At 38.8% G+C, this 26,520-nt stretch overlaps 1 protein-coding gene and 1 long non-coding RNA gene across 3 annotated transcripts in view; both read left to right on the forward strand.

The window, feature by feature from the left end:
* RAB3C (RAB3C, member RAS oncogene family) overlaps window positions 1-26,520 on the forward strand; it is a 298,479-nt gene that overhangs the window by 41,353 nt on the left and 230,606 nt on the right. The window lies entirely within an intron of this gene.
* On the forward strand, window positions 6-11,304 carry LOC134761393 (uncharacterized). The gene is made up of 2 exons (XR_010139957.1): window positions 6-5,827; window positions 5,871-11,304. It is a non-coding gene; the product is annotated as an uncharacterized LOC134761393 (long non-coding RNA).

Consider the following 26,520-nt stretch of genomic DNA (forward strand, 5'->3'; position numbering starts at 1 on the left):
TAAGTGACTTTGAACTGGCAGTGTTCTTCAGGCTGGGGTGTTGAACATATCCATTTATAAGGGAGAAACTTTCTGCCTTGTTCTATCCACAGGGCATCCACAAGCCTCAATTTCCAGCTTCTTTGCTGCAGAACATTCTGTTTCAAAGAAAGTAGTGGTGATGCCTCTTTAAGACATGAGGGGTGAATTATTGTGCCTTGTTGTCATGTGGTGCTCCTTAAGAGTCTTCAGAATTAAAAAAAAAATCCAAACCTCTATCTTGTTGGTGGTGGAAGGAACACTTTAAGTCTGGCTTTGCCTTTTATGATCTCTGTAATCTTGAGAAAGTCTGTGACTCCTTCTCTGACATTTTTGTAATCTATACAATAAGCTGAGTAGATCTGGGTTTTTAGGTCGCAGAAAGCAACCTTTCCTGGGCATTTTAAAGAAGAAGATAAACAACCAAATATAGGAAAAGTATAGGTTTAGACCCTTCATAAACTCCAGATAGAACTTCAAAGATGGTCTATTTATACTGTGCAAACAGTTTTCAACTCTAAGAGCTATGTTTATATATGCAAATAAAACAAATGAAATGAAATATTTATTTGAAACAGGGTCTTTCCAAAGTAGAAGGTTCTCCCAAAGTTTTGAGACCATTTGGCTAGCTTTTTGCCTCTCCTTACCTCCAGAAGAAGATCAGAGGTAGCTTAGCCAAACTGGTGGGATAAATTTAGGAGACCAGTGAGCAAAAAACAGAGGAAAATCTATGTGGATAGCAGGTCCAAGGCAATATAAAAGATGAAGCAGCCAATTAAAAAAAATTGTTACACCAAAAAAGACTGATAATAGTAAATATTGTATGGACATCATAATATGTACATAGGAAGAATGTTTCTACAGTAAGTTTTGGCACCTTTTTCCTATTCCTTTGTACCTCTGCCACTCAAATTGATTTGATCTGTAATCAGGCATTTCCCAAGAGGTGTTTTCTACCTGCTTCTGAGACATTTACAACAGCTACTACTATTTGGTGCTGGTGCCAGGATTGATCAGTAGGACTGACAATAACCCTCCCTTCATAAATATGGAAAGCTAAAAACAAAAAACAAACAAATCCCAGAGTGGAGGATTTTAACTTTTTTAAAAAAGAATACAGCCCTTTATTTAAAAATCTGTATAAACTGAATGACCTTTAAACATCCTAAAGGTCTTATTAAAGTAGAAATTTAAAGTAATATTTAAAGACGCAGGTATATACACAGACAGGTACCTTCTTATGTAGCTTACAATAGGCCATTACTATTTTACTTATTCTAACTCTAGAGTCTTTCAAATCTAATTATAATTCACATAAGAACTTGTACAAGTAGACCTTAGGCTGGGCGTATTCCCTGCTCCATCATTCCCCAAAGCCATTTTTATTGGGAGTATTCCTTTTCAGAAACTTGACCTCAATTAATGTAGATACCAATCACACACTCCTCTGTAAGGAGACAGAAAAAGCTTTGTCCATTGCTTCAAGTATGGGTCCTGATTCATTCTCTTCCTTTTGAATTGCAGGCAATCCAACTGTTATATGATACATTTCATATTAAGTTTGAAGAAAGGTTCCTTAATTCTCAGGGGCTTTGGTGAATGGAAAATTAAATTAATTTGGAAACTATACATCCCTTAACTCCGTGACAATTTTTTTTTACTAATATGAAAGAACAATCATTCCTCTGGTTGATAGCTCCACTTTTTCCTCTCTTCTTTCTGTTGTAGAGATAATTAAAAATAGTGGTTAGATGCCTGAACCCTCACCCCCTGAAAAGTTTACTGATATTCTTTGATCTGGCACAACTAGAAAGGAAGAAGTTAGAACTACTGACCTGCAATTGATTTATCTCCGGAATACCATTAAGCAACTCCTAACAGAAAGAAAAGAAGGGAATCAATTTGGCATAAACTAGTTTATTTTACATAACTAAACTTATGGGTAAATTAGCTAACACTCTTTCTTAGGACAATGAAACTTATCTACGGAATGCCTGAGAAAGGCTGACCCTAAGCATTGCTTATAGATAAGTACAGAATTTATGAGTTAAAGAAAACTTCACAGAAACATTGATGACAATGGAGATCTCTCAGACTAATTGTTCTTCTGTTGTGGATGTAAAGTCACAAAACCTAGGGATTTAGCAGTTATAGGAAGCCCGGTAATATAGGTTTGCTGTGGAAGAACCGGGAGAGCCCGCTGTATGTGAGACTTATGTAGGCTTTTTTCGGAAATGATTGCCTGTATCTTTGTCATTACTAGTGAAGCCTAGTTTTTTTGTTAAGATCTCAGATTTGTGTGAGTTTGATTTGACAATTCAATTATTTGTGTGTTATTTGTTTTGCATTTATTTTATTTTGCATTTTTTGGGGGGTTGCACATAGAAAAATAGAGTCTTTTGTTAGTGCTATATTGATCTTGAACCCTGCAGGTTTGCTAAATTCACTTAACAATTCAATTTAAACTGCTATTACTTGAATGTGTACATTACAAATTGTCAGAAATTTCTTGTTTTATATCATATGGATTGTGTTGATTTTTGAGAGGTTGGAGGTGGAATCAAATACTTGTTATCGAGTTACCTTACTTGGCAAGAAGTTAATGCTAAAATAAGATTTATTTAAGTAAAAAATAAAAAAATAAAATTTGTGTGAAAAAAATAAAAATAAAAATAAAAATAGTGGTTAGAATCATTTAGATAAAACATCAACATGGCATGTTAAGCCAGTCTTATAATTTCTGGCAAATTTTCAATGTAGGTTTTTGACAGAAATTCTTTGTTGAGGTACAAAATTATCTATCTTTAAAGTAAATCAGATCTATTTCAAATAATATAAATTATTTTTCACACTTAAAAATTATTTTCTTTAAAACAATGCTGGTACCAGGCCAGTGCTAATTCACTCACCTTTTTTTTTTTTGGCATTGAAATAAGTTATTTATGTCTACATCTCACTTCTGGATGAATATAGCTTTTCTCTGAGCCAACCAAAGCTCAGATCCCTGAGCTGCTTCTACTCTAATACCTCCTCATGCTGCTCAGTTTCCATAAGTTCATGAAAAAGTCTCTGAAATATTATTCTCTCCAGATTTGTCTCTAATCTTCCACAATCTACTAGCTTCTTAAAAAAAAAAAAAAAAAAAAAACCTTTTAAGTCTATAGACAGTCAGGCCTGGGACCTCATTCTAGGGCCTCCGTTCTCCTGCTCTGTGGATGCCCACACCCCCATCAGGGTTCAGCCACTTGGGAATCCTTCACTTTTCCCCCCTCATCAGTCACAATTGTAGATTAATGGCCATTACTATCATTGCAATTAAAATATAATCCAATTTCTTCCTCTTTAGGTACATTAGGAACTCTTAAGGCACATCTGATTCTAGGAGTGTGAAAATTAGTTTTACAATAGTGTATACAATACTGTATACTATTATATATACTATTGTGGTCTATTAGATTGTGAAACATTTAAAAGAAGTACAATACAAAGATTTTGTGCTTATGGAACTTGTAGTATAGTTAGAAAGGGAAATTAATACTCATTGGATAATTATGTACTTCTATAAGCAAATACCAAATTGTATAAATATTGTGCATAGCTAGCATTTATTGAATACATACCATATGTTAGGCATTATCTATGCCTTATTTCTAATTCTCACAACCCAACTTTTAATTTATTACTATCCTATTTTACCTGAGAAATCTGCATGTAGGACAGTTAAATAAGTGAAATAACTTGTTCAGGGTTGCACATGGTGAATGGCTAAGAGGGGATTCCAATTAGGTCAATCACATTCTAACACTGCTCTAATTAAGAGTCTTCTTGACTATTGTGGTGGTTGTTTTTTTTGAAGATGGCAGTCTTGAGTGATGCATCTGGGATGGTGAAATGTTTTTGAAAGAGTTCACATTGGAGGCATGCAGCAGAAGAAATAATGAGGAGCAACAGTGGTATGCTTAAGTATAGGCACTCCTATAATAATTCCAGGAATCCTTGCATTATGCTATAATGTAAGTGTGCTGGAAAATATTTAGTTGTAGGTAGTTACGATTGCTTAACAACTCTGACAAATCACTTATTTGGAAATATATTTAGCACGGATGGCTTGTCATCTCATTGTGCTTTAATAACCAAGCAGTGAAGTGCTCTTCCCAACTTATAGTATTTTTATGCATTTATATTATGTGTAAATAATTCATTAAGATCCACATCATCTTAGCCTATTATATATTTCAAAGAAAAGAGGCAAAATGGTTTCATAGTATGAAAGCCATCGTGGGTTAAAACACTATACCATTTTCTCTACCAAGACAGGTTTCAGACATTGATTTAATTTGGATCACTCTATTCATTTTAAACTGCCCCCATGTAGAACTGTTTCCAAGTTAGGAAACCAAGATATAGAGAGGCTAAGTGATTTGACCTTACCTTACAGTTAGTACCAGAGCAAAGCCTAAAATCCAGGTCTCCTGCTAGCTGGGCTAGTCTGGTTTCTACTACATTATACTTCTTCTCAAGGAAAGTGTTGTTTGACAAAAATTGTAATAAATCTCAACCTGGTTGTCAGTGGAATCCTCCAGCTATAGAAAAAATCCAACTTGAGGCCAGGTTTCAAGTATCATTTTTGTTTTTATTTTTATTTTTTTGAGAAGTCTCACTCTCTTGCCCAGCCTGGAGTGCAGTGGTGCAATCTCGGCCCACTGCAACCTCTGCCTCCCGAGTTCAAGCAATTCTCCAGCCTCAGCCTCCAGAGTAGCTGGGATAACAGGTGTGTGCCGCCACACCTGGTTAATTTTTATATTTTTAGGGGAGATGGGGTTTCACCATGTTGGCCAGGCTGGTCTCAAACTGCTGACCTCAAGTGATCCACCCGCCTCAGCCTCCCAAAGTGCTGGGATTACAGGCGTGAGCCACCACACCCGGCCTCAAGTGGCATTTTTACTGTGTCAGGAAGGAAGAGCCTGAGTGGGAAAGCGCTCCTCATTTTCTACTTGATGGTTTGCTTTCTTGTCACATGCTGCATAGGGATTTTCTGATTCTTCAAACTGGATTAGTAGATTTGCAACAGTCCACATTCAAATAAAGCATTTTAACAAGTAATAGACACATTTATACTTCCTGAATGTGTTACACCTCCTCTCTGTGGAAGCAGGAAAGAATGGGAGGGTCAGAGTACGCAGGGTTCGGATTAGCTAGTTTGAACAATTTCAAGGGACTCTGGGACACAGGAGCGATCCCTCAGTTGCCTGGCACTTAATGAGTCCTGGAGCGATTAGGGCAGGTGGATAGTGGCCCAGAGTGTGAAAGCCCTGTAATGGAGGTGGTTGGGAGTGTGTGCTCTGGATTGGTTGGTTTGCCTTTGAAAAGAGCGCTCCAGTAAGTTGTTTACTATCTCTAGAAACTGGCTAATCCTGGGAGGGTCAGTCCCTGCAGAATCAGTGACGCCCCAAATGTCAAAGCATCAGAATACAAAAAATAAAAAATCTAAAAATAAAAGACACGGTTAATATGGAGGGAAAGTTCTTGGGGCCTCAGGGGCAGTCTCTGTCACTAATTTCACTCTGACAAATGCTGTGATTCCCGACTCTCTCACTACAGGATTGGTATATTTTTGGGTCTCAGTATTTGGAGACCTAGTACACTGAGTCACGAAAAGATCTGACAGATTTTCTGGCTCAGCCTCCTCATTTGATGATACTACTAATAATAGCAACATTTATCAAGCCCAGTGCTGACCCATAAAGTAAGCACTTTATGTTTCTATGCATTTTAAAATTTATTTTTTGCAACAACCAAATAAACCAAGGTGGTATTATTAGCTCTCTTTTATAACAACCAAATAAACCAAGGTGGTATTATTAGCTCTCTTTTATAGCAAGGAAACAGAAAACCAGAAAGACCAAGTGATTTGCCCAAGGTTATAGTCACAAGCAGGATTCCAACCTGGGCACTGAGTGCAAAGCCCATGTACTTGACCACATGGCAGAAGAGATCCAGGGAGGCCAAGTGATTTGTCAGAAGTTTCAGATCTGATATTAAATTCCACATATTTTAATTCATAGCAAGTACTTTTTCTATGCTGTATAATTACTCAGTATCTTTCAGTAGCTTCTTATGACCTGTCCAAGATATTATTTATAGTTACAGAAAAGAACCAGTTGTTTTGCTTGGAACTTACTATCTGGCAGCATGAGCACTTTGTGCATTATCTGTTTTGTGTTTAAAACACGCAGATATGCACAGAAGGAGGGACTGGAACACATTCAACTAACTTCTTCCTGCACATTTCTGGAATGCTGTTTCTGCTGTTGGAGAACGTGCACATAAAGAAAAGGACTCAAAAGAAGGAGTCTAATGGCATAAATAGCTACAGGAAAATATTTCTGCCTATAATCTTTGCATTTCGTGCTCAGGTGGCCTAGTCACCCTACCCATTGATTCCAGGACAACAATCAGGTCCTCTGGTCTATTTATAAGGAAACAACACTTTCTGCCCAGGCGAGCTTCTTAAGAAAACCACCAAAGCCAGTGACAGCTGCCAAGACCGTTCTTGGTGCTGTCATTTGTATGCTCTTTTCCCCCATCACATTTCTTCTAACTTAGCATCTGCTTTTCCTGAGAGATTGAGAAAGGCAAGATTTAGTTTTACTCTTGAGAGGAAGCTGATACTGTGTCTGAAATGTCAAGATGCCTGAAAACATTCACTCTGTCAGGCAGCTGAACGCAGGAGCTCCTACATCCCACTGTGTTTAACCACTCTTTTCAGCATTGACAAAATACAAAGGATGGTACAGGCGTTGTTCCTGGCTTAATAGAGCTTACCAACTACATGGGAAGATAGAAAAACAAACATAGAAGAAAGGATCAACCTGTGGATCAGTAACTGTGTTCTGCCAAGGGGTAGAGTGGCCTAGTGGCTTGAGCAGGGACTTTGGAGTCTGGTGACCCAGGGTTCAAATGTTGCCCCTGATTCTCACTAGGGTTTGATCTCAAGCCCTGACTTCTCTGTGCTTCCATTTCCTCGTTTATGTAGTGGGGGAAAATAACACCTACCCCTGAGCTGTTAAGTATTTGCTATTGTAAATTATACTTAGTTCAATACTGGGCACAAAACAGGCACTCACAAATGTTAGTTTTCTTCTTTTCTAAAAATAGTGTACCAAAATTCAGACTTTTGTATTCAATTAAGTAATTTAATTGAATCCAATACTTGTTGGTGCCTACTGTGTGCCAGGCACTGTGCCAGGCATTGGACATATAATGGTAGAGCACGCCAAGGGTCTGCCATATGGAGCCATAAGGAGATGGAATTCCACTGCTGCTATAAATGGGCTAAAAGGTCCGAGCACAGCACACACAGGGAGGATGCCCAACACCGTCCTGGGGACTCGGGAAGGTTTCCTGGGTGTATCTATATCTGAGCTGAGAACTGACAAATGGAAAAGAATCATTTGTTCATTCATTCATTCATTCACTCACTCCCTCACTCAGTATTTACTGAGTTTTTAGTATGTGCCAGTTACCATGGAGGAATTGAGGATTGAAAGTAAAAATACACAAGAAATACAGAGTGTGATAAGTGCTGTGGAGAACTAAGCAGAGCCCTCTGATAAATGAAGAACAACAATGGGAAGGGGAAGCCTATTTTAGGTGATGAGTGTGGATTAATACAAGATGCTAACTGAGCTAACAAAGCCTGATTTTCCTCCCATTTTGCCCCTATTTGAGCAGAGGTGGATTGATACTGTTGGGGCTTGAAGCTTTTACAATTTGCCAGTCCTCTTTAAGGAAAAAGATACACAATGTCTTTCTTATGAATAAGTGACAGAAAGCAGGTGACCATACAAACATATTGCTAAAGCCCACTTGGAAGGTACCCAAAGCCTAATCTTTAATCAGCTTCATGGAAATCCACCTCTACTTTTACAGAAAATTTACCTGTGATTCTATAAGGACTGAAAGACACACATGTGGGAGATGGGAAACATTGACAACTAGTACCAAAGAGCAATGTACAGTGGAACATGCAGGCAAAGAAGTGGGATAAAGAAGAGGCATTGGGGCAGGAGACTGGATTTGAGACCTCTCTGTGTAACCTTGGGACAAATGACTTCACCTTTCTGGGAAGCAGTTATCTGATCTGTAAAATGAAGAGGATCCACTCAACTGAAAAAAAAAAACAACCAACCCCAAACTGGCATTCAGTGATCCCTAATGTGCCACGTAGAGCTGTGTGTGCTTTATAGGTGGTGAGTTATCTAATCCTCATAAAAACCCTGTGAGATAGATGCTATTCTTGTCTTTAGTTTACAGATGAGTAAACTGAGGCACAGAGTGTGTGAATACCTTGCCCAGGGTCACATAGACAAGAAGTGGCTAGCAGATTTAAGTGTGGACCACCTAGCTTTGGAGCTTTTTCTCTTAATCCATTCTGCTGCACCCTTTGTCTATAAGTACAACATTTGAGTAATTGCTCTCGACCAGCCACTGTGCATATTTTATTTGCAGTGCTCAAAATTTTATTTGTAACCTCGAAATGTTGGTATTAATATTGCTCTTTGTAAGAGAAGAGGAAATCAAGACTCAGAGAGTTTAAATAATTCCCCCCTGGTCACATAACTCTTTCTACTCTTTATAGAGTAACTTCAAACCTTATAACTGATTAAAATAATAAATCAAATAGTAGCCAACAATCAATGGAGGAAAAAGTTTTTTCCAGGAATACATAAGGTACAAATGGACAAATCATGACATTATATTCCATCCAGATTGATCTCTTTCATGATCCTCTAGTCAGCCCAATTCCTACAGGACTTCTACCCCCAAGACTGCTAAGCAGCTCTCAAAGCATCTAAAAATTCAAATACCGGCTGGGCACGGTGGCTTATGCCTGTAATCCCAGCACTTTGGGAGGCTGAGGTGGGTGGATCACGAGGTCGAGTTTGAGACCAGCCTGACCAACATGGTGAAACCCCGTCTCTACTAAAAATACAAAAAGTAGCCGGGTGTGGTGGTGCATGCCTGTAATCCCAGCTACTCAGGAGGCTGAGACAGGAGAATCGCTTGAATCCAGAAGGTGGAGGTTGCAGTTAGCCGAGATCACGCCATTGCACTCCAGCCCGGGTGACAGAGCGAGACTCTGTCTCAAAAAAAAAAAAAAAATTGGAATACCATAGTTTTGGTAACAGAGAACGGCAGTTCTGTGTAACTGAAATTTCAGTTAAGTAAAGCTTCACATTATAAGAACTTTAAACAAATTAAATCTTTTAATGAAAATTCTTCTAATATGTGCTGCACATTTGTTTATCATAAGGGAAAAAACGAACATGAAAGATAAGCCAACTTGACCCTCAGGATTGTCAGCATCTGATGATGTTTTCTGTATACTTGGTTCTACTTAGTATGTTTTCTTTTCTTTCTTCAGTGTCAAACTGTCCATCTTCATGTTTCTGGCTGCTTTCCTTTCTCATTCTAATTTTTAGCTTTCATTATGTTTCTTTTTTCTTATAAACCATGTTCATTGTTGTTTGTTAGCCAAGTTGAGAGGAAAGTGGCTCAATATGTAGGTATGAAGATCTTTTAAATTAGTATGCATGAGCTTAGTAGTAAGGGCACTGGGGAGATCTAATTTAATCTCACAGAAGTCTCCCTTTGCACTGTTTTGTAATCTTCATAAATTTACCAACCAAAATGTTTAACCTGCCTGAACACATTGGTGTTACTTTTATATTAGGCCTATTCTAGACTTACTTGGTTCTAAATCCCCCTAAGACAAAAATATCACACAGTGGTTTTGTGATCAAGAATGGGCTCCAAAGCCAGGCTGTCTGAGTTCAAATTATGGCTGTAAGATTTATGGATATTATGACCTTGGACAAGTTAATTAACTTCTCCATGCCAGTGTTTTCATCTGTAAACTGGGGACAATAATAATACTTTGCTTACAGTCTTATTGTAAAGATGAAATAAAATGATATTTACAAAATTCTTAGCACAATACCTGGCATATAGTAAGTACTCAAGAAACAAATCATTATTATTTCTCTCAACAGCCTTTATTTTATGGGCCAAACCTATTTAACGCCATACTTTCTGAAACAGCAAGTAGTAGTACTTTTTTTGGTAAATAAATTGCCAGTTTGCAGGCAGGTGTTTATATGAAGAACTTCGATTTTGGTGTCCTGAAGTAATGATATATACAAGCATATTGACAAGGTGGCATATCTTCTGGACACCTGGATTGCTCTCACCAACCACTGGTAAATTTTAATATGCCCAAGTGCGGTGAGCTGTGTTGTTGAGGTGTTTCCTGGTGTTTTGGAGCCATCTATGCATTTAAATAGTCATCAACTGCACAGGAAAGGCAAAACCATACAGCTTATTTATTAAGTGCTCATAAAATTGATGTCCTGCCCTAGAACAAAACAATTATAAATCACTGGATCCACAGAGAGCTGTAATTCACATACTGGGGTATGATTTCCTCAGGATATTGCCTACTGATGTCAGCAGCTTCTGGTCTAAGATGTGAGCTGTGTCCATGCTGCCAGGTCACCTGTAGTTATTTTTCTATTGATTCATTTACAGTTATACTGAACTGACCAGTTGTTCTGGCATTAAACACAGCTTAAATTCGGTGCAAATTAAGCATTTAATTACCCCATATTTGTTTTTCAAGCCAGACTTAAGAAAAAAGTACAGCACTTTCCTAGTTGGATAGTACTTATTTTCAGTAGTAGGCATATTCTTCTTTTTCCTTCTGCTTTTACTTTCCTAACACTGATTTTGCTAGTCCTGAACATTGCCACTGTGGCAGCTAAACAGCGAGATAAGAGATAGCAAATGTGAGCATCACTTGATACAAATCACTTTGCTGAAGGTGCTGCATATGAAGGGAAGGAAAGCAAGGTCTCCATCTTGTTTTACAATCTCTGGAAGCAACTACATCAATTTAAAAATGTTTACAAAGCATCGGGGCCAGACCCGATGGCTCACGCATGTAATCCTAGCACATTGGGAAGCTGAGGCAGGCAGATCACGAGGTCAGGAGATTGAGACCGTCCTGGCTAACACGGTGAAACCCCGTCTCTACTAAAAATACAAAAAGTTAGCTGGGCGTGGTGGCAGGCGCCTGTAGTCCCAGCTACTTGAGAGGCTGAGGCAGGAGAATCGCTTGAACCTGGGAGGCAGGGGTTGCAGTGAGCCGAGATCGTACCACTGCACTCCAGCCTGGGCGACAAGGCGAGACTCCGTCTCAAAAAAAAAAAAAAAAAGTTTACAAAGCATCATGTGAAAAACAATAGAGAAACAATAGAAAAGTACAAAGGAGACATAAAATAAAAAAGAGTTGAAGTAGGTAAAGTATGAGACAGGGTTTTGGAGAAAAACAAAGAGGATAATTTTAGGGAGTTTAATGATTTTACAAAAGCCTGTGTGCAGGCTTAGGGAAGTAATAAGGGAAGATGCAGACTCCAGAGCTAGCATCAGAAAGTCATTACCACCCCCTTGGACTGAAGGGAACAGAGAAAGAGCAGTTAGGAAAGAACTACAGCTGTAGTAATAGGAGAAGGACATTACATTAGAGGCTTGACCTTTTAGAACACAGCCACTGCCAATCAGTAGCTCATCATGGAAGGGGCCACAGATGCCTTGGACCTCTCATTCATCCCACCTTCTGATCTCTTGCCTGTGCCTCTCATGGGCTGAACCCACCTTGAGGTTAGTGGAACAGGGTGGCAACTGCTCTGTTTTAGCAGTTTACAAAAGTTAGTCTCCAGGAGCACAGGGTAGGGTGAGATTTGGTAAGGAGTGGATCTGGAAGGCAAAGAAACATATCCAGCACAACAAAGAAGGGCTGGGATTCAGAGGGGGCCTTCCGCCTTGCCAGGCTGAGTGCACTTCCTGCTGCCTGAGCGAGGTTCCCACACAACAACAGCCGACCCACACTGGCCTCTGACAAACATGTTTCCCCCAAAAGATCAAGTCAATCTGTTTTTTATAAAGGGCTGGGTGTAGCGGCTCGTGCCTGTAATCCTGACACTTTGGGAGGTGGAGGCGAGAGGATTGCTTGAGTACCCAGAAGTTCAAGACCAGCCTGGGCAACATAGTGAGACCTCACTTTTGAAAAAAAAAAAAAAAAGGTGAAATTTATTTAATTATTTATTTAATTTTTAAAAACTCTTGAAAATAATATTACTTGTTATAATTAAATTCTTCTCACTCTTTTGGTAATCTGGTGGATGGTAGATTTTTTAAAACTTTTTTTGTTGGAGATGGCAATCCTCCATCAATTACCCATTTGTGTTTATTTATTAACATTATTTTGGTTTTGGAAGCCCAAATATCTGGGATTCAGTGATGTGGAGGGTAGTATAGACTCCCCTGGGCTATGTATAGCTGGACAGTATAAAGGAAGCAGCTGGAGAGCCAGGCAGGGGCTGTATTTTAGTCAAACAACTCCTGGTGCAGCTTAAAGCACCAGACATTTATGAATGACTGCAGTGTGCTACACAAAGTGCTAGGCCATGGAGGAGAGGGAGCCAAGAGTTTTTAAGCTTCCTATCTTCCAGTAACTTACTAAATAATGACATAGAAACAGGCGTGGAAATAAACAAAAGACCAGCCAAATGAGAACAGGCTTAGCTGTAGCAAAGGGATCAGCCACCATCACTTGCATTTTGGCAGAGACTCAAAGGCAAGCAGAGGAGTGGGAAAGCTTTATAGTGGAAAAAAGGGGAGCCTTCATGTATGCCCTGGTTGCGGGCTGTTAGCATGGGGAAACTGTAGGCATGCTAACAAGAAGTGAGACATCCTATGTGATTGGCTGGTGGTGCATATTTTGCTTTCTTTGATTGATCCTAAATTGGAAGCAGGGACAAAAATTGGGGAAGCTGTCAGTTATTAATCAAGTCCTGGCCCTTTTGGGAAAATTATTACAAAAGTTTTTGCTAAGCCTCCAAGATTGTCACTGATTAAATCGTGGGTCATCTTCCCTGGACTCTTCAGATTAGAGTCCCTGTGTGAAGGCTGACTCAGACTCACAAGGCATATTATTGACACTTTACTGTAATTGAGGGGGAGAAATGGACTGATATAAATTATTTCATTTTAATTAAACAATAGTAAACAATAGATCTGTCCTTCTACTATAAGAAAGGGAAAAGATAATAGTTTTGTTTTTTGGGGGTTTTCCTCTCTTCAAATTTTGCAAAGCAATTAACCTTCAGGTTAAGACAAAACTCAGAATATTTTATCTCTACCACTTTATTTGTCACAAATTTACAGTCAATTAGAAATGTAATAAAAGAGTGAGAATTGAAAGCATTTTTCTTACTTTGCTATATGGCTATCTTCTGCAAATGCTGTAGCAAGGTCTGTACATGTGGTTTTGAGAATGAAATTCTAAATTGAGTTTTATAATGACATAAAGGCTGAAAGCAGAGATTAAAGGAGAGAGGCTTCTTACTCAGAGACTGGTGAAAATCCAGATCTGCTGAGACCTTTCAGCCTTGCCTTGATGGTGACATATGAAAGTGATTCTACAGTTGGGAGGCACTCAAGTTTGCAGATGGTCTGATCTCAGAATATGAGAGAGATTCACATATGAAAGCAACCAGACAAAGAAGGCTGTAGAAACTAGAAGCCTGGGTGAACAGTTATGCTGGGGTTTATCAGAACCATTGTCTCCCAGAGGAGTGTCTGGTCAATAATTTTAACATAGGAACCATGGTCTCTACAGACCTCAAAGTGTAGTCCCAGAGTCAGTCCCTTGTCGGAATCACTTGGGGAATTTGTTAAAACTGTAAATTTTGAACCCCATGTCAAGCCTACTGAATTCATATCTCTCTGTAAACAGAAGCAGGGAATATGGATTTCTAATAAACTTCCCAGGTGATAACTGCCATTCTGAGAAACAGTTCATCCTGTCATATTGTGTCTGTTCACAGAGGGCTGAAGGGGGGTCTACTTCAGTCTATAAACATTGATGATGGATTGGGGAAGGGGCAGACTAAGGTCCTTTTCTCAGACCTCCTTCTGTTTTCTATAGCCAGATAACAGTCTTAGATTGGCCCAAATATGGCAGCAGGCTGAAGGCCTATTCTTCGAGTGGCTGTGGACGGATGGTGTATGTGCCTGGAGAATAGCATCAAAGCTTAAGGGCTTCTGACATACTGTATTTGACAATGGTTCTACTTGCTCCTTCATCCCCTTCTCTTCTTTCCCTACCAGCCTATTATCATCCCCTTCCCTCTCTCCGTGACCAAATACAGTCCCTCTGTCTGATTGCTAACTTTGCTTTGGATTCTTTCTTTTTCCTCCTATTCACTACATTCTTAGATATTGAAGTTTAGAAGCATTTTCTCTCCATTCACCTTCATCTCAGTTTTCTATTCTAGTCTCTGAACTGGACATGAAGCAAAATGGGAGGTTCTAATACTATCTCTGTCTCAACCAAAGAGATGTTTGTCTCCTTAAGCTTTTTGGCATTTCCCACAGTGATTTGCAAATTTCTTTTTATGTCATGGAGTCATGTCTTTAAAGGAAGGCATATGGAAAATTCCAATGACTAGAGGGAACTGACCTGTTTTCAGCAGGCTAGGAAGCATAGGGTTTCATTTCTTCAACTTCCCAACCCCTTACCTAGAGGAAGGCAGAGAGGGCTCATCCTGGAAAACCATTGCTCTACAACATCTTTTAGAATGAGGGCAGAAGAACATACAGACACATCTCTGGCAGACTCCATCCATGGGGTAAGCCCCTTGAGAGATGGCAGATCTTATGGAAAGAGCCCATAAGGTCTCTTAAAACTAGACTATAGGAAGGAAAGTGGAGGGGGAGGCACAAACATAAAGACATCTAGCCCATAGGGAATCTGCCGTAACTCTAATATAACTTGTGTATTTGTGTGATAAGGATTCAATAGTTAATAGTGCCAGGAAAAACATTTAATATGGACATTCTTTCCAGTTAGAGAGGAGAAAAAAATCGAGATGAGACCAACAGTTAAAACTTCCCATATCTGAATAAAAGTCATATTATTAACAGATACATGAATAATCTATCATTCAGATTTTGATTTTTCTTATCTGCCTCTTCCACTAAGTTATATGGGCTCCTATGGGTTATGGGCTGGACATTATTTAATTCGGGAGTCTCAGCATCTAGCATTATTGGCCCACAGGAGATCTCAGTACATATTGAATTCATGAATGGGTATAGGAATATCTAACAGAGTTATGATCATGCTCGTTTACCCTATACATATTTACTTGTTAAATTTGTTTGTTTGGGCCAGGTGCGGTGGCTCACACCTGTAATTCCAGCACTTTGGGAGGCTAAGATGGGCGGATCATGAGGTCCAGAGATTGAGACCATCCTGGTTAACATGGTGAAACCCCATCTCTACTAAAAAATACAACAAAATAAAAATTAGCTGGGCATGGTGGCTGGTGCCTGTAGTCCCAGCTACTCAGGAGGCTGAGGCAGGAGAATGGCGTCAACCTGGGAGTCAGAGCTTGCGGTGAGCTGAGATTGCGCCACTGCACTCTAGCTTGGGCAACAGAGCAAGACTCCATCTCAAAAAAAAAAAAAAAACTGTTTGTTTGTACTCCTAAATTTTATTTAGATATTTTTAGTTCTTACAATCATCACTGTTCTTCTTTCCCATTATTTCAGGAGTTCAGGTTGAGGGATATTTATTCACACCATTGAAAAGTTTAAAGAAATATTATACAGGGAAATAAGATCACTTGGGAGAACTCTGCCTTCCAGAAGCAAGTGTAACATTCTGGTTAGGAGCACAGGCCCTGATGTCAAACTGTCTGGGTTCAAATGCTGAATCAGCTCCATTCTAGAGGCTTCCTAACTTCTCTCAATTCTAGTTTCTGTATCTGTATAATGGGCATATTAGAATATCTCCCTTATAGTATGGTTATGAGGAATAATCAGGATGAAACATGTAATTCATTTAACACAGAACCTCATAAATGGTAAGACTCAAGAAATATTAGTTGTTGTTATTATTTGTGGCCTAGACCAAGAAAAAATTCAACATCCAATCTCAGAAAGTTGTGTTTTGCCATTTTGAAACTTTCCCCTGTTAATATAAAACTACTAAATCAGAGTGCCCCACCATCACCACCTCAGTTCACACCTCCCTGACTCTCTCCTTGAGAAAAATAGACAGTTGTGCAAGATGCCTCCCAAATATTATAAACTTCGAGCCCCACAGAAGCTGGGTCTATGTCAGTTCCCAAGTCAGTGGGGCAGAAAAGCTGAAGCAGTGTAGAAACAATATATTGGAGGTTGTTGATCCTCTTTGCAGAAGAAGATGAAGACTTATTCAAGATGAAGACTTATAATTGGACTAAATAAAGCTGATAGAGATAGTGAGGAAAAGACAGAATGTGAGACAATATATGCAAAAAAGCAACACTTTTTGATACAAGTGCATTATTGAATTCAATTAAGTAAAGGTATCACAGTAAGGTGGATGTTTGATGTAAAAACACTCAAAGAGGTGACAAGAATATTTTCTGTCCAGTGTTCAGTGAGTTGAAGGGATAAGTCATCAGAGCTGTCACGTGTCTAGAGTCACAACACTGGAATACCCATTTAGATGTAAAAGTTACCAGCTCTCCTCTGTTTTTCTTGAAGACAAAGTGGGAAGAGATGTGCTAAAATGGCAAAGGAAAAGTTTAAGATCAAATGCATAAGGAAGACTGTCTTGTTTTGTCAAACATGGGAAGTTACATGGGGAGGTTGCTGTCCATTCTTAATGGGAGCTTTCCAAAGGAATGCATTTTAATCTGGGTGCAAAGGTTTAAAGAAAGAAAGCAGTGAATTGGTGACTTATAAAGGCTCCTGCCTCCAAAAAACCCCTTTTTAAATTAAAGTGGTGTCATCTGGCACACAGAATAGTTCCCTGAGCTTACAGGAATGATTTCTACAGCTATTTTTTAGCCAGATGGAGAATTGTCATCCTGGGAATCAAAATCAGACTAATTTTGTCCAGACCTAGAAACCTCCTGGGACTTGGCTAGTGCAGGTGCCTGTCAGGAGCAGGGTTTGTACATCGTCAGATTCTTACTTCCTCCTCTAGCCCCAGAGGCTGTGCTCTAGAGCATACTTTACCTCTAGAGCAGTTGTCCCCTGAGCATTTGTTTTCTTTCCTGACACAGGAAGGAAGATAAATACCGTTCTGTCACAGTTTGAGAAGGCAGTCCATGATCATGATATAGCTAATAAGGTGCTCAGGAGGGAAGAGTTCACTAGATGCTGGACAACGCATGGTGTTTGGTAATGGAAGGAGATGTATGCAAAATTTGTGTTAACAGGTTATTTAATTCTGGTTACTGATTTATACCTGCATTTGGGAAGTAGAGAAAAGAACACATTGAAAATCACTGAGTATATTAAAAATAAAATGCTGTCAAATTAGGAAAGTTAAAGAACGGGCCAAAGAGAATATAGTATTACATTAATTACCTGTTTGACTCATTGCACTCAAGCCTGCAAACTTGAGGCAGCTGAAATAATTACTGTATTTATTATTTTGGCTCCACCCCAGCTTGAAAACCAATCCTTCTTGGATGAAGAGAATATATAAAATCAAAACATACTTGTTCACCTGCTCAGTTTCAAAGAGATCTTCTGTCTGGTCTTCCTGGTATCCCAATTTCCTAGAAACTGGTTTCCTTGTTCTTCTATCCCAGCTCTCTAGTAGATGGGTTCCTGCCCAAATGTGCTTCCCTGGTATCCCAGTCCTTTTAGAAACTACATTCCTGATGTGAATGCTAATCTCTGTATTCAGTTTGGGTTCTGGTCAAGTATCCATCATAACTGGAACGTTGAATCCTGTCTTTTGACTCATGTCCTACTGTGGATGCCTCTTGATTAGCCATCACCTTGCTTTTGCATTTCTGCCCCTTTATTTACTTTTGCCTTATTTATCTGCCTGCACTTGTGTTCTTGAGTTTTCTGATTTGACTCCCTATATCCCAGTCCATTGTTTGGATTTTATATCCACCAAATGCTTTCTCTAGTCTATTTTCAATTATGTTAATATCATTTGCCAGCCTCCTCTAATTAGAAAAGAACAAATAAAGAGGAACAAAATGTGCCAGACCAGGATGAAAAATATATCACCCAGAAAGTGGTGAATCATAAGCCTTGGAATTGTCTCCTTTTCAGTTCCCGAAGAACATTGTTGCAATGAGAAGGCAATAACAGACCACCAAAAAGATAGGAAGGGCATATGAGAATTTCAATCTCCTTATTTTTGTGATGTCAAGGCCTTTCATATGTGTCCTTAAAGTTCCTGCATTTGTAAAATTTTTGCATATTCAATACATCACATAAAAAATTTTGGAAAACCTGATAAGGAGCATATGGAAATTGGAAGCATGAATAGGAAAGAAACTTTTAATAATAGGTTAGTTATTTGTTGCTGCTGTTGTTAAATTCACAATTAGTGGAAAGTAACCATGGAAAGAATGGGCATGTTGAGAGAGCATTATCATCTTTTTTTTTTAATTCAAGGAACTTTTTTTGTTTTTTTTACTTTTCAGTTTTTGAATGGTTTAATACTCTCTTCCAATTCCCTATCCCTGATGTCACAAAAGTGTCATATTTGGAAAACCAAGAGGTTTAATAATCTTTTAATAAGCCTTTCTGGCTTCCTGAACTCAAGAAAGAAAATCAAACAAAACAAGTGTTGAACATTCAAGCTGTATTCTGTAATTTTTTTACCTGCTTTTCTTTTTTTTTTTTTGGTTTTACAAGCTAAGTTATTTTATTTTATTATTATTATACTTTAAGTTTTAGGGTACATGTGCAGAATGTGCAGGTTAGTTACATATGTATACATGTGCCATGCTGGTGTGCTGCACCCATTAACTCATCATTTAGCATTAGGTATATCTCCTAAAGCTATCCCTCCCCCCTCCCCTGACCCCACAACAGTCCCCAGAGTGTGATGTTCCCCTTCCTGTGTCCATGTGTTCTCATTGTTCAATTCCCACCTATGAGTGAGAATATGCGGTGTTTGGTTTTTTGTTCTTGCGATAGTTTACTGAGAATGATGATTTCCAATTTCATCCATGTCCCTACAAAGGACATGAACTCGTCATTTTTAGACAGGGATGCCCTCTCTCACCACTGCTATTCAACATAGTGTTGGAAGTTCCGGCCAGGGCAGTTAGGCAGGAGAAGGAAATAAAGGGTATTCAGTTAGGAAAAGAGGAAGTCAAATTGTCCCTGTTTGTAAATGACATGATTGTATATCTAGAAAACCCCATTGTCTCAGCCCCAAATCTCCTTAAGCTGATAAGCAACTTCAGCAAAGTCTCAGGATACAAAATCAATGTACAAAAATCACAAGCATTCTTATACACCAATAACAGACAAACAGAGAGCCAAATCATGAGTGAACTCCCATTCACAATTGCTTCAAAGAGAATAAAATACCTAGGAATCCAACTTACAAGGGACGTGAAGGACCTCTTCAAGGAGAACTACAAATCACTGCTCAGTGAAATAAAAGAGGATACAAACAAATGGAAGAACATTCCATGCTCATGGGTGGGAAGAATCAATATCGTGAAAATGGCCATACTGCCCAAGGTAATTTATAGATTCAATGCCATCCCCATCTAGCTACCAATGACTTTCTTCACAGAATTGGAAAAAACTACTTTAAAGTTCATATGGAACCAAAAAAGAGCCCGCATCGCCAAGTCAATCCTGCTTTTCTTCTTCTTCGTTTGTTCTTCTGTCTTCCTCTTTCCCTTTGTCTCTCCTGCTATCACTCACTCTCTCTCTAAATGACTAGATATTCATTATCCGGATATATTCTGTTGCTGGAACAGTAAAAGATCTGTGATTTCTATCCCCAAAGACTCCAAATTTTTTCTGGGATTTTCCTATAAAAAGACTTAACTGAAGAAGAATAGACAGGATTTAGAGTAACTCTTTAAATTTTGGATATACTATAAGTTCCAAAATTAATATATTCCTTTAAAAGATAAAAGTTTTTAAAAGGAAAGGTGGAAAGACAGAAAAAGTAGTTGGAGCTACCCACTCAAGGCTTAGTCATAATTAACCTTAATACTGAAGTAGATTTTTTGGAAAGATGATTAGCTTTCATTAGTGTTTTAAAAGTACATATGTTCATTGTAGAAAATGTGCAAATACAAAAAGTAGAAAGAAAAAGACATCACTGGAAATCTTACTACCCAAAGGTAACTATTTGGCATACAGCTTTCCAATTTTTCCCTATATATATGTTCCATATTTTAAAGAAAATATACATATGATATCACCAACTGTGTTTTCACATATATGTTGTGAATCTTTTCTAAAATATTTAAATATACATTGAAATCCTGGTTATAAGTAGCAACACAGGAATAATTTATTTAAGCAATACCTTATTACTGGCTTTTCTTTTTTCCTGATTATTTTTGTCATTATAAATAATGATAATTTTCAATGGTATAAATACCTCTTTGTGTGGATAAGTCCCAGAAAATAGAATTTTGAAGTTCTTACAGTTATGTTGCCTAGTTGACATCCCAATTGCTGTGATTTTACACTTCCAACAAGAGGGCATGAGATGCCTATTTCTTTGAACCCTGCAATGCTTGTCATAATCATTCTTTTGATTGCCAATTTTGAATTCATTATATTTTCCCTTTCATCTTTTGAGGTGTCTTTTCGTTTGCATTTTTTTCTTTATAAGTTACTAACTTTTCTATTGTTCTGTGCATCTGTATTTTTATTGATTTGTGAGGCTTTTTCCTCTTATAAATAAGCTTGTTTTTCCTGAAAATAAGCTTTTCTAATTCTTTGCATTTTGTTTATGGCATGTTTTGGTCAGGCTTAATTTTTTTTATTCTCATGGAGTTATATATTTATCAATTATTTTCTTAAAAATAAATGTATCCAAAAGACAAGCCATACTAATGTTAAAACCATTATAACATTTTCTAAAGTCCTTGTTATTTTATAATTATAACCCACTTTACAACTCACATAGATATATGTTAGGTGTGAGTATAATAGAAACTTCAGCAGACTAAGAACCTGTGGAAAAACAATGTCAGAACAGAGAAACAGGGTTCAGAATTGAAAATAGCAGGAAACAGACATTATATGTCACCTCGGGCATTGAATGTATGCAAGCTGTATATGGATCACTGTTAGAAACTCTTGAAGCAGTTGACATCAACACTAGGAGATGATCTTTCTTTGTTCAGTAGATCAAAGTGTAGTAACAGGTGTGTAGCAGGTGCCTCTGAGTTCCTTGTGCCTATAAGGTTCCTTGGCCTGCTTCTGATGTTAGTCCCAACGGCAGAGTGGGCAGGTCTGTGCACAGTCAGCATCCCACCTCAAGCACACCATGCCTGCCTTTCTGCATTTGCCAAGGCTTTTCTGACGGCACAGCTCCCTAGATCTACACTTGCAAGTATGGCCTGGAAGTGCAGTGCCTTGAAACACTGCCACTCTCATACTAACCCTCATCTGATAGCAGACCAGAGCCAGGAGATAAGTTATTGAGCCTTCCCTCTTTCAAATGGACAATTCTGGAAAGCTTTCTGTATGCTTTTCAGATAATAGCTGTATTGAAACACCCTTGCTCATTGAAATGAGTGAGATAGGAAAGGAGAAAAAGACAATGTAAAGATACATTATCGATGACCTTGATGTTTTTTTAAAGATACATTATGGAGGTATGCATGATATATCTTTACATTGTCTTTTTCTTCTTTCCCGTCTCACCCTCCCTGTCTTAGTCAGCTTGGGCTACTATAGGAAAATACTATAAACAAGGTGCTGAAACAACAAAAATTATTTTCTCACAGTTCTGAAGGCTGGGAAGTCCAGGATACCTGTGCCAGCAGATTCAGTTTCTGGTGAAGGCTCTCTTCCTGGTTTGTAGACAGCTGCCTTCCTCTGTGTCCTCACATGGCAGAGAGGGGAGAGAGAGCCCTGATCTCTCTTCTTTTAAGGACAATAATTCCATCATGGGGACCACCTCCTCATGACTTCATCTAAGCCTGTTTACCTTCCATAGGCCTGGCCTCCAAATGTCATCACACTGGGGATTAGGGCTTCAATATATGAATTTTGGGGGAACACAAACTTTCAGTCTCCTCAGTCTTGCTCCCTGTTGCTTCACTCCTTTTTCCCAGAATCACCTCCCAAATAAACCACCTGCTCACAACAAGTTCCCTCCTCAGGCTCCACTTTTAAAGGAACTCAAATTCAAATAGTGTCTTCTCTAAAACATGTCTGTTGACTGTGCTTGGATGATATAAAATCATGTTTTTTCAAAGATCTATTTTATCGTTGTAAAGATGTTCCCCTTCCTTCCCCAGTGATGTCTCATTGTCATGAATTCCTAACGTTTCCAGTCTCTTTCTTTATCCACAGATTCTGTCAACTAATCAATGATTTTTTAAATGTACTAGAGAAGCTTACTACATAAAGGGAATCTACTGCACATAGGGGCATAATATAAAAGTGCAGTCATGCTGGGTATTCCCAGTGCCTTTTTAAAGTGTGGGCTTGATTTCTTTCCCAGGCTCTCTCCAGCCAACAAAGACTAAAGAGAGAGAAAGGGGAGCAGCCTCTCCTGGTTCGTTTCCTGAAGTCAAGCTCATTCTGGCCTCTTGGAAAGGAGGAAGTTCCAGCTGCTGGCAGCCAATGTGTCTGCCTGCTTTGGAGCTATTTTTCATGACCTGTATCTCTGCCAGGAAAATGAATGTCAGGAGTGTACATCAGAACTTGCAAAGTAGGATAGCCTTCCCCTCTGCCTTTCCCCCAAACCTTACGCGTTTAAGATAACTCGGAGTGTGGAATGAGGAAGGGAAGATTCAGGCTGACTATGCAATTATTCAGACTATATTATTTCTATTTGGATAAACATTGATCCCACAAATGCCAGGAAAGTTGGCAATCACCGTTGCAGAGAGTGCTCCATTAAAATTTATGAGCCAACATACTTTGAGGACATAATTATTATTTATAATTACTTCCATGATGCTCAGTGCTGGTTTTGAGACTATCTTGCGTCAGGTGGTATATAAGATGCCACTGAAATATCTGACCCTAAAAATCCTCTCATAAGTGTGGCCAAAGGATACTGAAATGAAAGAGCAGAATAGAAAATCAGATGTCTTTCAGAGACAAGTGTTGTCAGAGAAGGTGTCTTCTGTAGGATGCTAATCACACTTCACATCATTTTATAAAGAGGACAGCAATTCTTCTGCTGTTAACTAGTACTCTAGTGCAATATTGTAATTATACTAACTTTCCGATCATCTGACAACAGAGGCTTCCGAAAGACAGTTTTAGTTGAGTTACCTTTTTGGTATTTTGTAGTCTTGTTTTAGGAATAAAGAAATACGTATTTTTCTTAATCAGATCATTCGTTGGATTGTGATTTATCCCATCAAACCAACCATCCTGGAGCCATGTTCATAAATAAACTGCTTTAGCTGCTTTTGATCTCTCCTGCAGGCTGACTGTCATCACCTGTGAGCAACTTCATATAATAAGATCTGGTGTGCTCTGTCAGTTTATATCAGAGCAGAGTTAATGTGTGAGTGCAAAAAGATTTGACCCCTAAAAGAATGGAGGTGTGCTATGTGCTGGTGCAGGCTGTACTCAGTAGTCAATAGAATGTAGAGTCTCTGTAAATGTGTTTAAGGAACAGGCTGTTTTCACTGTGTACCGTTGTTTAGTTTTTCCAATCCTCCTGCTTTGGCCCACTTATGAAGGGGAAAACGAGAGAGTGCACAGAAGCCTGCCACCATGGTAGCTCCGCCAGTGAGCATGATAACAATTTATTTTCATATTGGTCAAAATGTTCTAAATAATTTTAGCACCAGAAATAGCATGGAAATGGGGAACTAAATTATAAATGAAAAACCAGGAGAAATGGTAAGGATGGGACATTTCTTCTCCATTTCTGATTTTTTCTTTCCAACTGGCACCCGTGATGGGAGCACTCTGGCCTCTCTTCTACTCCTTACTCAGCATTACCCAGAGTGGCACATCTGACTAGTTAGTTGGGAGAGAAAACAAAACAAGCAAACAAACCTTCTGCAGGAATTTGCTGTCTGCTCCGTTCCTCAGGGCTGCAGTTTTCAAGAAGACCTGCCCCTTCAGCACCATCTAGGTGGACCAGTAACTTCTATGACTGGGGAGAAGTCTGTCTACCTCTAGGGTTTTTATACCTAAGCCCCTGTCTCCAACATCAGCCTCATCTATTAACTGTTTTGTTCTTTTTCTCCACTTTTTGTTTTAAAAAAGAGTTATTATTTATGTTTTTTGTGTTGTAAAATTTCTGGAATATGTCTGACCAATATTGGCTTGTGGGAGGTGTAGTTGTTAAGAGCACAGGCTCCTTGGGCACATAACGTAACTCCCTTGTGCCTCAGTTCTCCTCTAGAAAATAAGGACAATAGTAGTAACACCTGTGCATAGGGCTGGCTATTGTGGGTACACTGCGCCTTGTCTAGCCTAACTTCCTTTCTATGAGCCATTTCTATTATCAAGCCATGCCATTTGCATGATGAGAGTCATTTGCTGTCAGCCTAATGTTGATTCTAAACATGGTGAACTGTTTTGAACCATTACTGAACCATAGAACTCTAGAACCAAGTGAGACTTAAGCAATCTTAGCTTTAGGTTCTAGTTCAATGGAAGATAAAACTGAGGCACCCAGAACTGAAATAATTCTTGGGAGGTTGTACATGGTAGCACCAAAGTTGGGCATTCCATCTGACCAGACTCCAGATCTATTGATTTTCCTTCTACCTGAGCTTTCTTTCTCTCTTATAACTATTTCTGTCGACTACTTTCCTCACATTCACTCTGCCAATTTAATGCAGTTACTAAGTCTAGTCACCAACCACATTCTACCTACAAGGGATTCTATACCAGGCCTCAATAAAATTTTAAGCATTATAAAACAACAACAATAATAATAGATAGTGCTCCCTGAGATTCACAGTATATTTTTCCTGTTAGAGAAAGCTGAGTTGTGACTTGCCTGAAGTAATCATGTAAGAAAAGCCTACTAGAAAAACAGTGCTATTGACTTGTGATGGATGGTTTTTCCTTTATAACCAATAACATTTTTAAAGTCATATATGTATTTCTTGATTGCTCTTTTAACCCCACTTCTTCCTCCCTAGAGAACTCACTCTTCTGTTTGAAACATCCCGGGGAGTGCAAACTAAATACAGTATTGAAGTAAAATCCCTGCAAAGCTAATGAACTATTTTATGGAAAGTAAGGCAGGAAACCATTTCAGTAGTGGTGGTGTAATTAATTGGTTGTGGCCATACAGGCGCATGATTTTAGAAATGGGCAATTTATAATAGGGATTTTAGAAGGTCTCATGTGATGACTTGAAAGGTAGAAAATCATTACTTTCAATCATGCATCAACATGGAAGCCAAATCAGACCCTTTAATGTATGTTTTCAACTGAGAGCAGTTTGCCTAAATTTCAAAAAGGAAAATGTGATACATTTGCCAACAGTCTGCCTGTATAGCTAATTACCAATTACATATCATAAAGAATCTGATACCTGTCATGTTGTAACAGATTTCCCAAGTATGGGGCATGTGGCTGAGCATACTAGCAGATAATTAGAATCATAACAGCTAGAGGAACATTGTCCTTTTAAGCTAAAAGAACATCGTCCTTTTAAAATCCTCAATCTTATTTAAATATGGAATAATCCTTTTTCAGTGAATTTAGGATAAATGACACAAGTATCAGTTGGCCGGCTTATTTTTGTGCATGTTCAGCTATTCTGATTCTGGTGACACCTGTGGCATTTATTTTTAGGACCCTAGTAAACAATAACTTTTTTTTTCTTTCTACATAGCTTAGAATTATTCTTCTATTTAATTATGTATAGAAGTTGGAATCCATTAGCTGGGCATGGTGGTGGACACCTGTAATACCAGCTGCTCGGGAGGCTCAGGCATGAGAATCATTTGAACCTGGGAGGTGAAGGTTGCAGTGAGCCCAGATTGCAATACTGCACTCCAACATGGGCGACAGAGTGAGAGACTCTGTCTCAAAAGAAATTGGAATCCAGGTTAAATTGGTCACAATGTTACCAAGTCAGAAAGCTCACAATGCAGATTGCAAAATACTAATGAGGACATCACTGATTTTCATCTATATCAAGGTGTGTTTAAATTGCTAAAGCAATACTGTTTTAGTTTTTGAGATGGAGTCTCGCTCTGTTGCCCAGGCTGGAGTGCAGGGGTGTGATCTCAGCTCACTGCAATCTCCGCCTCCTGGGTTCAAGAGATTCTCCTGCCTCAGCCCCTGAGGAGCTGGGATTACAGGCACCTGCCACGATGCCTGACTAATTTTTGTACTTTTAGTAGAGTCGGAGTTTCACCAAGTGGGTCAGGGTGGTCTCGAACTCCTGACCTCAGGTGATCCACCTGCCTCGGCCTCCCAAAG

This window comes from Pongo abelii, chromosome 4 (assembly GCF_028885655.2).
Source record: "Pongo abelii isolate AG06213 chromosome 4, NHGRI_mPonAbe1-v2.0_pri, whole genome shotgun sequence".
In the NCBI taxonomy this organism is placed as follows: Eukaryota; Metazoa; Chordata; class Mammalia; order Primates; family Hominidae; genus Pongo; species Pongo abelii.